This window comes from Nestor notabilis, unplaced genomic scaffold, assembly GCF_000696875.1.
Source record: "Nestor notabilis isolate BGI_N333 unplaced genomic scaffold, ASM69687v1 scaffold9567, whole genome shotgun sequence".
Taxonomy (NCBI): domain Eukaryota; kingdom Metazoa; phylum Chordata; class Aves; order Psittaciformes; family Psittacidae; genus Nestor; species Nestor notabilis.
The window spans coordinates 65,629-77,687 of NW_009936896.1; positions in this window are offsets into that span (position 1 = coordinate 65,629).

Sequence of the window (12,059 nt, forward strand, 5' to 3'; positions counted from 1 at the left end):
TGTTCCCAAACATCATGGTAAAACCACTGAATTCCTTCTGCACTGAAAATAGGAACAGCTTAGGTCAACATCAGATCGGTACAGAGAGATGATGCTTCTGCCTCCAGCCAGCTGAGGGCACAGGTCTCTCACAACTACTTTTTTCAAGTTTTCTAGTCCATGACGGTGCTTTCAGAGCAGCTTAGGGAGAGAAAATCCTGTGTCATCTCACTGCCATTTAAAGGAGGGTCCCTCTGTTACAGCAGGGATAGATGGAGGTTCAAGAAATGGACTTCTAACCCTTTTGAGTATTCCTATGAATTGTAGGCTCAAACACTGCTCTGTAGCACTACCTGGAAGACAAGGGTTTAAGATGCATGTTAAGCTAAAAATGCTAGGGTGGAGGAAATATGAGAGATGTAGTGAGGCACACCTCCTTTACTAAGGCCCAGTGTTCTAGCAGAAGTTGAATAAAATGAAACTGTTTAAAGGCGCACCTTCATATTCAGAAAACAGACATGCTACCACATACATAGCAAATATTTTAAGGATCAATGAAAAATTTCCATCACCTGATTTTCATTCTACTGTTCCTACATCAGGTTTTGTATTTCTGAGTTTGGATGCAATGAGAGAACAGTTTCATTTTCAGTCACAGCCTGTTACTTTTGACATGTCTTTGTTTATTTCATAACAGTATCGTAACACTTTATTTCATAACCAGTTTTCTAACAGGCCACATCCACAACCCTGCATTTTGGGTTAGCTTCAGCTACGTGATCACTCCTAAAAAAATACAATTAAAAATTTCATTTTAGAATAATCTTTAATTTCATAGAATCATTTGAATTTCCTTCAAAACAAATCCTCTGATGCTTTTAAACACCTACTGTGTCTACTGCTCTAAACATTGTTTTCAACTTTGAATGAATTAGAACTTTAGTGAATATTTGAATTACTTTTTTTCTTTTTTCTGTGGGATACTTGATCTGTAGCTACTGATTCCAAATGTGCTTTGTAAAAATTAAAAAGATACATCCATAAAAGTTTAAAACTTCCCTCCTACACATTCAGTTCATGTTTCTGGTTTCAAACACTGCCTTGGGTACGCAATTCCTGCTTGAAGTTAAAGTATTTCAGTAGAATACAGATACAGGCACTTTCTAGGAAAAAGCAAGTATTCAAAAGTACAGAGGTAGTAGGGGTATGTATCTAGGTTAGAACTTTACTGAAACTGGTATTGTGCTTTTTGAGGAAAAAATATTCTGCAGTTTAAATGATTCTGCATTACAGACAGTGTATCAATCAAATACCTACTTAGGAAAGGCCATGGCCACCCTTTTTCTCCTTTCACCACCCAAGATTAAGCTAGGAAAAAGATGAGCAAATCACATGGTGCTTCGTGTGTGGTGTGAGAACAAATGTAATGCCAATGGCCTGTCTGATGTAGGACAATCTCTAATGGACACTTCCAGGTGCATTCAAGGCCTTGGTGGCAGTGGCACCCTTTTCACTGCATTCTGCATTCAGTATTGCACATGCCAGTATGTTGATTGGCACATATATGTATGTGTATATATATGGAGGCTTTTAATATTTTTCTCCTTTGACACATTTTGGCAAGTTTCTTTATGAGGTTCTATTCTCTTTATGCACAAAGTATGCAATACGGACAAATACTTCCTAATTTTACTTTTAGAGATCTAATGATTCAGTAAATGTTCTTTTAAGTCTCATAACTAATGAAGAGTAACTGTGGCATCAGTGTAAAATACTGTTGAGCCTCCAAACCCATAGCAGCTGTGCAGATTTGCTTGCATGTAAATATTTTGTAGCACTGCAACTGTAATAGGGAACATAGTTAAGCTACGTAGTAGCATATATGCAGACCCTTTATATATCTGCTGTTTTGTGTATAAAAGCAAAAGAATAACATTTTAAAGCTGTCATACAGGAATTCAGTAATCTGTTAAACCTGAAACATGTTTAATCACTAAAAATAAAGGTTAGGTATATTTATATACAACAACCTCTTCATTCTTCTTTGCTTTTATAGCGTGGGCAGAGGGAGAATGAACTCATTCATGATTTAGAGCATGTAGAAGCCTACTTAGCCTGTTGTGAGTAAGTATGTGTGCTGCTGAGGGTGCCCGGAATCAAAAATCCCCTGTTTTGTTATTTTTAAAACATCACCTCTTGCTTTGCTTCTTGGCAAGTGCAAGTGTCAGCCCATTAATAATATTTTGCATCAAACAACAGTCATCTGATAGTTGTCCAAATGAAAGATTTCGGGCTGAAGTCTTCAACGGATCTGTGCTGCATGACTTCCCACTCTTGGCCAAGACCATTTGCACTATGTATCCTTTGTACTTCTTAAAGTCAGTCTCAGAAGAGATTAATGGGCAATTTCTCTGTTCTGAATGGATCATTATGATGAAAACAGTAGCCCGCTTCCCTCAAACTGGGAGGTTCCCATCATTCTCTCAATTTATTATACATTAGTCTCACTTATATCACTTATTCTGTACATAAACGCCAAAATAGCACTTAAAGGAGTGTTAAAATAACAACTTTGTATTTACTATTGTAATAAATGTAATGGTTGTGAATTATCCCAGACTTCATTATCATTCATTCTGTTGAACAACAAGACAGCCATATTTCCATCACTGTCTGTAATTCATTTTTCCAAGTCTTCTTATACAGCTTCAAGTGGCAATATCAAGAGAGCCACAGTCCTCTTGAAACTCAGATTTCAGGTCTGACTGTTACGTTCAGATTTTATCATGGCACTAATGAAAAGAATGTAGGATTACTAAGGAGAGGAAGTACCTCTTGCTGTAATACTTACAAAGTTCCAAACTCTATGTCACTACTGATGAATTCTTCCAGCATACTTGTATCGACCATGGGATTCTCCAAGGCTCCACAGACATCTTGCCCTAAAATTAAAAGCATCAAAAAGAAATTATGAGAATGGAGTTCAGAGGGACTAAGCTGCCCACTCTCCTACACAAATGAAAACCAAATCCATCCCATCTTGTGTGCAACGGGTGTGTTTGTTCCTTCTAGGAGGAAGGATATTGGGAAATGCAGAGTAAGCAAGGGTGCACAGGGGAAGGTGAAGATGACAGAGCAGCACCAGGCAAGCACCCATTCATGCACGGCTTTAAGGCTTCGGGGAATTCCTGCAGCAAGAGGATGAAGGGCCCCAGCCTGCCACTGGAAAAGGCAGGTGTGAGTCTAACATCATCCCCTGTTACACTGGGATCAGAACAGGTGGCTGGGGCAAAGCCCAGACACTGTCTCACACTTCCTGCATTAGTACTGCGAGTGAGTTGCTGAAACAGTGTAAAAATCCACCATCCTGTGCTTGGAGAAAGCATGAACAAAGCCTGAGAAACATTTGATTAGAGGCTTCCTTTTATTTTCCCGGAAAGAACAGCCCACTGACATGTTAAACGTATTAATGAATAGAAAGGTTCTGTACTTTGCCCTTTGTTGCTTGGTAACCAAAGGCTATAAACAGATTTTATGATTATAAAGTCTCTGGAATTCATGACAACTTTTGCAGAAAGTCAGCCGGAACTCTCTAAAACACCAAAGCAGACAGGTTTGCTTTGCAGGCTCCCACCCCTCCCGCCAGCCTGCCATAAACGAGGGTGTGACCAGCCAGAAACCAAACCAGATAAGGACTGCGAAGTTCCTGCTCTCTTTGGAAGGCACCAGCACTGCAGGCAGCACTGTCCCATAGCTGCACCGAGATGGAATGGACTGGCCTGTGCATCCAGAGCTGCGGGGCTCAGCCCAGTGCCTGACACCAACTGAGCAGAACAGGGTGGGAGAACACGAAAGGGTAATCACCATCACCCAGCACAGGAGCTGAAACTGCACTTGGTGATTTTCCTAGTGTCAGATGTGTGCATAGTAGGAAGTCATACCATAAGATTTCTTCTTTTCCTGATGTCTCTGCCTGACATGCTTCCTTCTTGATCCAGTGTTTAGTCGTTGTTTAACTGTAAGCAGCATCTAAAAATACACTTCCACCACACTGCACAGGAATTACCTTGTATGACTTTCAATACATAAATTCATGTTGCTAGTAGACATCTCCTGAATTGCTCTGTGATCACAGACTAATCTGAGCATCATTTGCTTATTGCTGCTGCAGACTTAGTTTTGGCTGCCTTTCACTGTTAGATAGCAACTCACAGTTGTGCTACTGCACATCCTGGCATCCCAGTACACTGGCGCTGTATGAAAACCTGTCCTCTGCATACCAGATTAATAGGTGCAGTATATTTACCTGCCTTGGCAAAATTTTAACAGGGAAGTCTTGAAGTAGCAGTAAAGCACTTTGCAAAATTGGCTTGAAAGTTCAAAAGAGCCTGACTTTCCTTAGCAGCCTTCCTCAAACTTGTTGGAATCAAATCTTTTCACTCTTCATGTCTGAATTTAGGAAATCCTCCCTTGAACCTCAAACACTTCTCCTTCTGTTAAGGTAATCCACAGGAAAATTATTCAACCACCTTCTCCTTTTACCCACCTGTTCCTCCTGTTCAAGGTGCCCAGCCCTCGCACAGGATGATGTAATTGTTAATAACATGAGGCCAGAAGTCAGATAAAAAGTGGGTTTGCTGTACCACAAACCCAAGAACTCCTTATTTTGACCAAGGTCAGACACAAGCAAATCAAACAAGGACAAGGCCTTTAATAAAGGCATCCCACAGTCCAAAGATGAGTACACCAGCATGTGTCTCTGAATCTCTCCACTTTGCATAAACAGTTAAATGGGTAGGAAGGAATGAGTAATTCTGCACTGGGAGAGGAAGGAAGCACACCAGGAGGAAGATAGGCCACCACTAATGGAAGTTCAGGATACAGAGGCACAACAGAGCCAGCACCTTTGGGTGTCCTGTAGAACTTCATTTTCTTTCTGGCTGTGATTTCCAGGTCAGTGGCACCATGTGCTTACTTTGGCACCTGTTTCAGTGAAGGAGGAGCTGTTGGATCATATACTAATTTATTTTAAATGGTGGCATCCATTTCACAGGCAATTGGTAACAGTGAGTACTTCACAGATACGGGTGGTACACAAGCCAGTCGCTCACTGGGGCATCAGGTGGCTGCAAGAGCAGAGACCTGTGTGTACAAGCCCTGCTGAGAGGCACCTGTGAGCACACAGCTTCCTGCACAGCCCGGCCAAGAGCTGCCGGGGCACGCATAGAGTCAGCAGCCTTGGTTATCAGCTTGCACCCAAGGATCTCTGCTCCTAGTCCACACTCCACATCATGATGTGCCCAGACATCTCTGGGAAGAGTCTGCACTGGGTGACATGATCAGCTTCAGTGTCACTGCACAGAGAATTGCAGCCACCCAAGAAACTGATAAAGATGGAAGGCTGAGACAGTGCTGTGGCTGGAGTTTCATCCACAGCTGTTTGCAGAATGGAGCCTGCAGTCACAGGCAATGTATGACTGTATTTTTCCTATTTCTTCATAAGCTTGATATTCTGTTGTTCAGCCCCTTCAATCTGAAGTCTAAAACCTGTCAGTTCTACCACTGGCTTCTCTTTGCCTGTCCAATCTTGCCTAGGCCCTTTCTTGCCTAGCCTGCCCCTGTTCCCAGCCTTAAGCCCCCAAGGAGTAGTGTGAACTGCAGCCTCCTCATCTGGCAGTTGCTTGCTTCATGTGTCACTCTTTGGCAGATATCCCCTCCCTTCCTCTGGCCATGAGGCTCTCACCACCTGGCTCCTGAGCTTCACTCCACAGTCCTATCATCAACAGCCTCAATCCCAGAATAGCCTGCTTTGATTAATTCTCCCAAACACTTCCATGTGGTGCCTTACATATGTCTGCATTTAAGTCAGTCACCTTCTTTTCAGTAGTATCCGGACATGAAGGGTGGCGGACAGAGAATCAGAAATTTCTTGCAGGAAGTTTTATATCTTTAATTGAGCAGCTTTTTCAGAGAAGGTCATTGCCAATTTGGCTTGAACCACAGCCATCACTTTCCAAGGAATGCCCAAATAACCAGGCTAAGGCGGTGCTCCTTCTGCAAACATAAATTCAGACCAATAAACTATTCTGTTAAACTTCTGGTATTGACAAAACCTCAGTACTAAACTAATAATTTCCTTATGTTAAAAGAGGATGCCAGGAAGTTCCCAGCCAAGCCCAAATACTTGTAGCAAGATTGGTGCTAAACGTCAGCTCCTCTGTATGGGGAGCAATTCTTAAATATGGCTTGAGTAGTAAAACTGGCACCTAGAGCATGGTCAGTGCTCAGTAATGCTTACATGCTGAAATTAAAATCTCATGTTTGCTACAAGTACTTTCAACTCAAGTTCTGCTTGAGAATTATTAACTGATTTTCATGTGAGGATACTTTACCACTAAAATAGGCCTCAGCACTTCCGGAGTTCCACCATATAGGCTCAGTGGAAAATCCATCTGAATTTCATTGACTTACACTAAGGTAAGTATTACTTATGGGGCTTATAGTTCCTCAACTTCTTTCACACTGAAGAACTCCAAGCACTGGTCACTATTTAAATTGTTCAAGATAGCCCAGTTCATTTTGACTGGAGCAGACCTGGGGTCACTGACAAAAGCTGCAGAGTCAGCAGAGCTATGGACATGGACCTCAGGCATGCAGCAGCCGCAAACAGGAAGGAATTAAGGACAAAACAGCTATAGGTGGCAGAGCCCAAGCCAACCAGATATACCACAGCCAAGGTTACTCAGCATCAGGAAGACCTATAAGTCCCAGTGGTAAGGATAGAGCTTGCATCAAAAGAGATGGCTTTTCCCCAAAGCAACTTTTGCCAGAGAAACAAGTATTACCATTTATAAATTTCTCATTTTATCTTTTACTGCTGTTCCAAACTCTTAACCTTAAAATGGAATGGAATGGAGACACCTTTGGGTTTTAAGTGTTTTGTGTTTAACGGCATGTTTGTTCTTGCTTTATTTACCAAGAGGTCTAAACCATATTCCATGTTGGCTATGCAGGAGCAGAAGTATAGAGAAAGGTGGTGATTCCACAAAGAGACTTCTTCAGATCATACGGAGCACCAAGATCAAACACACACATTGTACCTTCCAATGACAACAGAAAAGAGAAGGCCAAGTTTAACAGTGTCACGAAGTCAGCCTTCATTTAAGTTTCTCAACCCAGTGATAATGTCAGCCAGAATAGATTGCTCTGCTACACACAGACAGGCACAAAAGCTAATAAGGAGCTCTGACCTTCCCTTGACAAATAGAAAGTTACCTCTTCTAAAAGACAAATGTTCTAATTAAAAATACTAATTTCAACAGAAATCACAGAAAAAACTTGCAAAGATGAAATCTCCAGTGTGGGACTGCAATGAGACAGAAAAAAAATAAAAGACAAGAACTTCCTGGAACAGCCACATGACAAGAGAAAAGCCATTTACTTGAATGAGAAAAAGCCAAGGTCAAATCCCAGCCCCAATCATATCTAATCTAAGAGGTCTATTAACTATCGAAAGAAGTGATTGGCAGAAAAACAAACATTATCTTCCTTGAAAAACATCCTTTCTCAGACTGTGCCCTCTCAATAATGCAAACATGAGTTTACCTTACTGTCAAGACAAATACGCATTTGTAAGGAACTAAACCATTTCAAATAGTCTTACAAAACAGATCCATAAATACGTGTAACTGCCAACTGATGCATTTGGAAGCCAAAACTGAACCACTGACCTGGAGAGATCAGCAGAGATCCGCCCTCAGTGGCAGCATTCTCCAGTTGGTATTGCAAGACTCAGCTTCTCTGTAGCCTTAAAAGACCATGTCCTAACTCTGCTGTGACTGATCTCAGAGACCACCAAGTCAGCACTAGCAGCTTATTGCTCTTGCCTTATGAAGTGGCCTTACAAAGCCAACCGACGAGCCATAGTGCTAAGCTGGAGAGAGGCCATCAGTTAAAGCTGGCCTGCCATTTAGTAAAGGTAACCCCTGCTTGAAGAGTGCAAACCCTGCTGTAAATCAGCTTTCTCCCTTTTCAGATTTACCTATGGTTTAACAGCAAGAGGAGCCTAGCTAAAGCCTGCTGAATGAAAGAACGATTAGCTCTTGTAGCCTTCACACATATCTAATCTGTGTCCAGATAATGAAATTCAGCCATCTAATAGCATCCCTGCACGCTGCATGGCATTTGCAGCCCTTTGTCATGTTCCAGCACTACACAGCAGAACCACACAACATTCCCAACATAACCTCCCAAGATGTTTCATTTTCCCTGCAGCTAAATGGAATCAACAGGGCTCCTTCCCCTCACACTGGCCCAGACGAAAGTTCTACCAAACTACCTTCTAAAAAGAGTTAAATTAATAATTCTAGTGTTACCATTAGTAATACTAGTTAAAGAGCTCATGCAGGTGAAATCTGAGATAACTTCTACCATCAAAGTATCTTTGTCATAAAAGACAACAGAACGTAACCCATGCTCCCTAGAAAGTCCTGTTTTCCAAGTCAGTTTCTAAAAAATACTCTGATTCTGAGATACTTCAATTCATGTTAAACACTATTTTGAGTATTTAACAGCTATGCAATGTGGTACTTGAACAAATAGCTTGATAAAACAAACATTATGTTGCTGAATGCAAAGCCAAGAAAGTTTGTTAGCTTTTCATCTCCATGACTTAAAAATGAACTTAAGAAACATGGTATTGATTTCCTAACATCTATAAACACCACATTTGCTGGCAAGCAGCCCTAGATTGTGGTTCACTGAATTTCGGTCTTGGCCTAAATATCAATACTGGAGAACCTTTCACTTCCTAGTTTGAAATTACGACTGCAAAGTTAAGAGTTGCCACATCTCACCAAGGCCAACATAGTGCCGGGGGGAAGAGTAAAAGAAAGAAAAATAACTTATTTAGCACAATGGGAACAAAATGCAGGGAAACTAAAATTGTCCGTGTTATCCAGAATAGAAAAGGCAGTTTTCCAAGTGAATCTGAGATAAGTATCACATGAACAACTACACAGGTAATAGAAGGAAAAAAAATATGGGAAGAGAAGCTTAGAATAGAAAGGTTAATATTAAAAAAAAAAGTGTAAACTGGGGGAAAGGAACAAGAAGATTTAGTAAACATTAAAAAAAATGCATAAGCCTTTGAACAGCCATTTTGAATCATGCTACAACAAGGCCTGAGCAATGCCATTTTATTATGGAATCTATCAGAAAGTAAATTATGTCTTTACGAAAAAGGCAGGAGGACAGATCCCAGCCAAAAGATCAAAAAAAAACCCAATAAAATATCTGAGTTTAACTTCTCACAAGGATCCAAGTATAGCACCACAATTATGATATTAGGGAGAGAAAACCCTCTTTAACCTGATATAGTAGAGCAGAGAAGGAGCTCTCTAACCTCATGAAACTCGCTAGGATTTCAGAAGTGGTAAATTGCAAGGAGACCTCAGCCACTTCCCGGTTTTATTTCCTGGCAGTTACCACGGTGGTGCTGCGGGTTCTGCTGCGTCCACCTTCCCTTTGGTCTTCTGGCCAAAGCACAAAGAAAAAGGCACTGCAGCACATCAGTAGCATTTGTACTGTTTCATTCTGGTACTGTCTTACACAATAGCTTTGTGTAAAAAGAGCTTAGGGTTTCAGGGCTCTTTTTTCTTCCTTCTTTCTTCTTCAATTAACTCCAATTACTGTGTTTTCACTGCCACTGAAAATCATTACAAATTCCTCTTAAAACTAGACTCTTACCTTCGAAGAACTGCTGCAAGGCCTCATTTTCTCCCACCACATCCATGAAAAGCCAGTAGAAGCGTTTTGCTTTCCTAATGTTTGAAGAGTCCCACTGAGGAAAATGCACCGTCTCCCTTACGGGTGATTATGAACATGCTAAGGGACACATCATGGTTCTGTCCGAGGTCTCAGTGACTTCGTCTCAGCAGATTCCATTCCTCCATTCCTAGAGCCAGGGCTATACTTAAACTCTGCTACATGTGAAGGAGAATCTGACAAGGCTCCTGAGGCAAGATGAAGGTGATGTGCATTCTTCTGTTCAGTATGTCTAACATTCTTGTTTTAAGACCTTTGTTCCCAGTACTAACTACAATTACACATGCGCAAAAAATGCAGCAATAAAAATTACTTATCTTGTCTCTGTACTTTCACACAGGTGATGTAATTAACATTACTGATGAAAGCAATAGTAATCAAAATTGCAAGAGCAAAGCCAGCATCAATTTCACCGTATTACTATATCCCACTTAAACAGTTGAGCATCAAACTATCCAACTGCCCTAAAAAAATTTGTATCTCACAGTAGTTTGATTATAGGAAGCAGAACTTCTACATCATTATTAACAAAACTAAATTACAGGTTAACCTGTTTGTCTAAGGTAATACTGAAAAACACATGGGAAAGCTGAGCATTTACCAAAGGTCTCTTGCGGCAAGTAGCAAACCCCATTTCACTTTCTTTATATTTATCTTTGTACACTAAAAATTGCCCATTCTGTCACCCATAAGCAAACCTGAGGAAAATATTCAGACATTTTGAGTGGTCATCTGTAAAAAGAAGCATTTGATTATGAACAAAACCTTCAATGAAGTCAAGAAGTCTCAAATCACAGTTCTAACCCCCCTGCCACAGGGGGCCTTCCAACAAAGCCATTTCTAAAGCCGTTTCCTGAAGTAGTTATAGTCCCAGACAAGTAACTGCTTTGCAATTTTTACAAGCCCCAGGCACTCACAGTGACACAGGTTCCTCATGATAGGCAGCTTTATACTAAAAATATAGAAAGTAATTTCAGGGAAGGGACTTAAGACAGTCATAACCACTGAGATACATTGGGTATATCTTTGCAGTACAAGAAAATCACCTAGGCATAATAAGCTTTAGATACCATTTATGTCTTGACACTACCATGTCTAGAAAGGACCCTTCTCTCTGCTTGAATGAGCAACACTTGTAAAGTATTATTAAGAAGAACAATAGCTACCAGCTATAATTCACCTGCAGTTAGCTAATCCTGGAAACAGTTCAATCTTATTACATAAATGAAGGATTAACAATCATGTAGGACGCATTTATGAGCCTAACGCAAAACATAACACCAACAAATACAGTTTGTTTTCTAAGTCTGCAAAACCAGGCTTCCTTAGCATTACTGAAAGAATAAACCACACTTTCACATTTTAAGGTAGATTTCTACAACAGGAAGTAGCACCCAATGATAGGAAATTGATAAAAGTATTTTATCAGTACTGAAATAGCCCAGGCTGGATACTCCTTTATTGGTAAAATATTTCAGTTCAGTTGTTTGTGAAGTGTTTTCAGACACATCACATACAAGCAATACAAGTATGGTATTAAATCTCACTGCTCATTTTATGTACTTTTGTCAAACACAGAACACACGAGTAAGACAGTGATGAGTAGTATTGGTTTTGTTCAACATCAAACAAAAAATCTGTATCACCGAGATGCTTTTTGTTACAGAACCAACTACATACACTTGGCTTTACTTCTCTCGTTTGTCAGTTTACCTGCCAATGTTTTAATCTTATCTGCAATTGATAAATAGCTGTCACGATCAAGACCTTGTGTTTTCCTAAAAGGGCTTTTACACAGCAAAACTAGCCCGTGCCCACAACTATCTTACTTGTAATAGAGTTGACTGCTTTCAGCTTAGACAATGACCAGGGAAAAAGGACCACTTGAACTTGAGGTGCCAAAATAGCACTTCAACATAAAAAGCATCTTCCTTAAGCCATGATCCCTTTTCTGTTCTTTGCAGCAAATTGCGTGTGGGTAAAGAAACTATCATCAGCATGTTAAACAAATCATACAATGGATCTTTTCCAGTGTCAAGAACAGCTGTGGGATTTGATGTATAAAACACTGGAAACTAGATATCCCAAAAAAGCAGGGGAAAAAAGAAAAATCATTTAAGGGAATGAAAAAAATCCAATGAAAGAAATTTAGAGGGGAAGAGACAGCTTTTAGAAGTCAGGGCAGGACAAGACATATTTCTAACCAAAGAATGAACAAGGTAGTTTTATTGTTTCTTAATTTTTGAAAAGCACGC